At 41.3% G+C, this 5,930-nt stretch overlaps 1 non-coding gene across 1 annotated transcript; it reads right to left on the bottom strand.

The window, feature by feature from the left end:
• Window positions 1–3,382: 3,382 nt before the first annotated feature.
• On the bottom strand, window positions 3,383–3,523 carry LOC135274129 (U4 spliceosomal RNA). The gene has a single exon (XR_010341923.1). It is a non-coding gene; the product is annotated as a U4 spliceosomal RNA (small nuclear RNA).
• Window positions 3,524–5,930: the final 2,407 nt, after the last annotated feature.

Raw genomic sequence — 5,930 nt, 5'->3', positions numbered from 1 at the left:
ACAAACGCTACTTAGCTATTTCTTTAATAGCACATCTGGAAATAAAAAAGGAACTTAAAAAATGTGCTTCTTCGAGAACGGAGGATTTTTAGCAATTTCAATGTTCAATCTTGTTGATATGGATAGCACAAAATTACCTTTTCTGTGGCATTTATTAATTATATTGTTTAGAACTACAGACTAATTATTGATGGAAAATTAGGAAAGATGAACAGGCAGCTGCACATCCTAATTCCTTCTCCTGGGGAGCCAGAGTTTGAGACATGGGAGTGCTCCTGGTCAGACACTGCCAAATCCCAGTGCTTTTGCTTAAACTGGAGCAGGCTCCAGTGGCTTGGCCTGGCCTGGGAAAAGGGCCTGGCACGTAGGTACAACTTACTTTATAGTTTTGAGAATGGAAAACCACAATCACAGAGCCAATTATAAGACTCACAAAGAACCCCCTGCCAACACAAGAGGAATTTAAATATTGTCCTACTTCAGAGGTATCACATCACTGCTTGGTAATAATTTTTCCTGCTGAGTTTTTGGCGAGGGATGATAGTATAATTTGGCAGAGTTCAGTGAGTTGTTGGAAGAATGAATTACCTTGGCCTGGTGCATGGTTTCCTGTCCAACAAGTCGGGAGTGTCCTGCTTGATAGCACTGAGTCTCACTATCGCTTTTCTGTGAGAACGTTTCAAGGTCCTAGAATGCCGGCACTGTCTTGCTTATCTCTTTATTCCTAGTGCCAAGCACATTTCCTGGCACATAGTAGGCACAGAGGACATGTTTACTTGGCAAACAAATGGATGCAGGCATTGTTTATCCACAGAGGGGCTTTGGATATCAGCTTCTGCCAAGCCCAATAGAGTTGGCCCATGGAGTGGGCAAATTTCCTGGCATTAGGAACTGTAATATGTAAAAATGGGAATTTCTGGCCCATGCAGCCTCTTAACTACATCCAGGGGCCTGTAGGATTAGAAATAAAAACTTAAAAGCATGTTGGTGATGTATAAGAAGGCATTTTGAGCACCAGCTGTTCCCTGGCAAGTCATGGGTCAGTCCTCAGAAGGGTACTTCTGAGCAGAGGAGCCAAAAAGCCTTATGCTTAATGTTTATGTTAATCTCAGAGTCATTTTCTCTTTGATTTCCTGAGGAAGTCTCCCACGCTCATTGGGGAAACTGAGACAGCATGGTGATTTCTATGATGTGTAAATAACATTTCTTACTTGTTTTCTTGAGGAGAGACTTGAATATTCAGGATCTAGGAGAAGTTACAGTTAATACTGGAAGGACTTCAAATGACTGGAGAAATAGGGATGAGCTAAATGACGGAGTAGTGCAAGTTTGTGTTCAGCTGTAGACATAATTTCTGTTTTGTACATTCTGCTAACTTCCAAGGTGTTAGAACTGTCGTGTCCCCTCAGGCCCTCCTTCACAACAGAGACCTTAATCGATGCTGTGTACAAAAGCCTGGTGCCGTTACCTCAATTGGGACAATGTTGAAGGGCTATACCAATTCTAGAGCTTCTGGTAGGATCTGCTGAAGCCTCTGTTGGAACTGTGGTCAGTTAGCTCCACCTCTGCCCAATCTTCCTTCACAGCTCTTGTTCTGTAAGGCAATCACTTAAAAACCTCGTATATGCAAATCTTATAGTCTTAGAGTATGTTTCCTGGAAAACTTCAGAAAAGTGCTCTTTTGATTCTTCTTGGTACCCTGGGATATAATGCATTTTCCTTCTTTTCTGTATCAGAACTTGCCCTCAGGAAATAGTCTAACAATTCCTAATGCTAAAATATAAATGTAAATGTAATAATCTATTGCCTCTTCAGCAGTATTTGCATTTTAAATTCTGGAGCAATAAATCGCTCTTTATAAAATTTCAGGACATTGAGTGGGGGAGTGCTTCTAGGTGCACAAAAGGAGGTGCTATCCAGGCCACCCCATACGTGGTCTCCTGCTGGTGAGGCTGCTTCTGCTGTAGGAGCCAATGGCTTGTCCTGGCCCTGTACCCAACTGTGAGTCTGAGAGCTACAGTTCTACTCTTGGCACATTGGAAGACAGAAATTCAGCTTTTTTCCACCACCATTTCCTTGACCTTTACCACATGGACCATCCAAATTTCCTGCCCCTCTAAATCTGAATATTTTCAAGATAGCAAAAGGTAAATAGCTGAAAGTTAATAAGCAAGTCTAGAGCAGCTCAGCTGTTTCTTTCACGTGTCATTTCCCCATCGTGCCAGACATTAGTTATTCCTTTTTCTGTCCCAATGGCACTTTGTGCATATCTACAGAGCACTTCATGCTCTTTATTTTCATTTTTTAAAGTGACCTGTTATTAGTTCATTAGTCTTTTTGTCTGTTGAGGACAGAGGCAGTGTCATTGTCATTCCTCAATTTCCAGTTCCTAGCCAATATGCTTGCATACAGCAGTACTCACTGACTGCTTGAATGTTGAATAAACGAACACCTGTTATGTTCAAGACACTATAAAACACAAGGGAGAACAAAAGTGATACAAATAGTTAACACTTCTTGAGTATTTGGTTAGCTTGGCTTAACTATAACCTTGACTAAGCATGACTTACGGGATGCAATTATAAAGGAACTTGGCTTTTGTTTCTCTCTATCCCTCCAAGTCATTGGTTATGTTTAGGTAAGACAGGTAACTAAAATTTCCTCTGCTGTAATAAACATGTTGAACTTGATTTGACATTGAGGTTTATCCTCCTCCATCTCAGGCTTGACAGAGAGGAGGAAAAGAAGCAGTTGGAGACGGGAATGTGGTTGGCTTTCTCTCCTCTGATGTTTTCCTTTCTCCTTCAGTCATCTTGCTAACTGTAGTTTCTGAACCCCCAGGGTTGGCTTGACCAGAAGAGAAAGGGGAACAGTAATGTGCTTACCTGGCCAGAACTGTTACAAGCAGAACTCCTCCTCTTAGGGGAAGGTAGGTGTGTAGGCTGACTGGGTTTTGTAGATTCTTTGTAGTCTACGCATTCATCCTGTCCTCCTGCAATAGCTGGAGCCTCTTACCTACAGTTTCCTTGGTGTGGGTGATGTGCTTTTAAACAACTTGTTGCTAATCCTTCCTTAGCCCTTGGCCATCCAGTGGTACCTTCAGCTTTTCTCTGCTAAGGTCTGTTTACCCCTCCAGGTGGTCTTCTCGGGCTAGACCTAAGAAAATCCAGTGCTGCTTGGCTCTCTCGCTCTCCCCACTGAGCCCTCCAATCCCACTTATCTTCCAAGGATCATTCTTCTCTACCCTCACAGACACTGAGACTACTGTCTCACCAATGCAACCTCTTCTCTTTTGATTCATCTGTCATCAGCTCCTGGCAAGAACAAATGCTGGGCTTCAGATTTTATTTATTTATTTATTTATTTATTTATTTATATTCAGTCTCTGTAGAGACTGCCAAAAATTGCCAATGCCGACTATATTTCAAGTTGTCATGGCGGGGTATTTGGAAAAATTTTCAATTAGCAATAATCGTGCCTTGGCTAAACCTCATTGGTTATGATACTGCCACTGAGCAAAGCTTGGGCTTCAGATTTTTCAGATGGGCAACTTATACCAGTCACTGTGGGGAACTCATGAGTTCTCTGAGTGGTCTCCTTGGAGCCCTCCAATGTAGACTTGAGAAAAAACATCTGGCACCTTGTTCTTGTCACTTGGCATATCAGCTTACCAGCTATTCATTGCAAAGACTCTGTCTTCATTGTCTTCCTTTTAAATTTCTCCAAACATTTTTATAGTTGGAGGTGAGTGGTCAGCTAAGTGTTGCAAGCTAAGTCTGTCATCTCTTTAGTAAATCCTGTGTGATTGCTTTACTTTGAAATATAGCATCTATTGTCTTTATGTATCAACCAAAACCATGAGAGGAAAAGTCACCTTAATATCTGTCATTCTATGTTCTGGGCACTGATCCCAGTTTTTCATGCATTAACTCTTTAAAATATAGAAAATCTATGGATAAAATAAATGAAGTACAAGGAAGCTAAGTAACTTGCCAATTTTCACTCAGTTAGCAAGTGGCAGAGCCAAAAATTAAACCCAGATAATTTGGATTTGTAGCCTGTGCTGTTAATCACTGCTCTACTTCCTCTTATAAATGAAACATAGTACATACCCTTGAGAAATTTACAATTTGGTGGGTAGGAGTTGAAAACTAATTAAATAACTGTAAGACATGAAATAATGAAATAGGCATCTCAAGAAAATTCTAGGCAGATTCAAAAAAGAAAAATACAACATCTGAATGGGGAAATAAGGAAAGGTTTCATGGAGGAGATTGGGTCTTCAAAATGAATAGAACTGGCCAGGTGCAGTGGCTCATGCATGTAATTCCAGTGCTTTGGGAGGCTGAGGCCAGAGGATTGCTTGTGACCAGGAGTTTGAGCCCAGCCTGTGCAATACTGGAGACTTCATCTCTACAAAAAGTAAAGCATTAGGAAAAAATCTTCTAATTTTTTAAGTGTGGTGGCATGCCTGTAGTCCTAATTACTCTGGAGGGTGAGTCATTAGGGAGGATGGCTTGAGCCCAGGACTTCAAGAGTGCAGTCAGCTATGATAGAGTCACTACACTCTGGCCTGAGTGACAGAGTGAGACTCTGCCTCTTAAAAAAAATAAAAGAATAAAATAGAACCTCTGCCAGTTAAGATGGCATGACAAGGATTTCTGGTCGTGGCAAAGCAAGAGTAAAGCAGGAGGTAGCTTTGCAATCAGTGGGAATCCTGTTTGGCTGGGGCAGCCAGGATGGTTAGGGAAGTTGTGGGCCATGAGACTGAAAACATGGCTTTACTGAGACCTTGGTTGTCATTTGGGTGAGGATTTTATTTGATTTAGAGGGTAATGGGGTGCCACTGAATTTGACAGGAGTCAGCAAAAACAGCTAGGAGGAGGTGAAAGAGACACTGTAGAGATAGAATTAAAGGACCAGGCCACTGACACAACACAGAAGACATAGGAAAGGAGGAGTCGAAACCCCTGGGCTACTGAGAGAATGGACAACCACTGAGGGAAACAGGGATGGGAGGAGGCCATGTCTTTCCCCGCTCTTTTAAATTTTGGTAAAATATGTTAAATTGATATTTTTGATGAACCTAATATTTAGTGAGTGTTTATGTGCTAATTAGAATATGAAGCAAATATAATTTCATTATATCTTACAAATAAAATCTCATCACACCTCTCTAAAGATTCATTTTTCTTTGGCTTTCTCTTTCATTGGATTTCTGGGAAGAGGGATGTATTGGTCACCATTTAGCCTGAGAATCTGGCATAGTGACAGGCACATAATAGGTTACAATAAATGAACATCTGAACCTATCTCTTCTGCAGATAGAGCATATGCTCTAGCCCTGCCTGGAACACAAAGAAGTGAGCAAGCTATTTAGGCAGGCTCTTCTGGGGAAAACACAACTGACCTATTTCTAGGGCATCTATGTTACTGGGAGCAGTTAAGCTTTAAGCAGAACAATAAGACTTCGAGGGAGGGCATCTTTTCAAACTGGTCTATCATTGCTAGAATACCTCTATTGCATGGAGGTCATAATCACAGGTCAGATGAAGAGAAGGAAGACTTTTAATTGACCTGAAATCATGTGAAGTACCAAGGAGCTGTGAAAAGTGTCCTGGATAAGAATCTGACAAAAACTAAGCTGCTAACCACAAGCCCACTAACCAGCTTCATGGATACTGGCTATAGTTCTTTCAGTGGCTGTGGGGAATTATATTATTGGGATTTACATGTTTGTTTTCTTTTCTTTTAATCCCTTGTAGTCTGGGAACTGAGACTAACCTATTGGGCTATGGTCTAGGCTGATTTTGTTGGGCATGCCTTTGTTAAAGTGCTCCTGTATGTTTTCTGAGCGGTGTGCTATGGTTGCTGAGGAAAAATCTTCTAAGCTCTTGGTCACATCTCATGGTACTTTGGATCCATCTGCA

Source organism: Aotus nancymaae, unplaced genomic scaffold, assembly GCF_030222135.1.
Source record: "Aotus nancymaae isolate 86718 unplaced genomic scaffold, 86718_ANA_hifiasm-v0.15.2.pri h1tg000010l, whole genome shotgun sequence".
In the NCBI taxonomy this organism is placed as follows: Eukaryota; Metazoa; Chordata; class Mammalia; order Primates; family Aotidae; genus Aotus; species Aotus nancymaae.
Note: the sequence above shows the minus strand (reverse complement) of the source record. Positions and strands in the feature narration are given on the sequence as shown.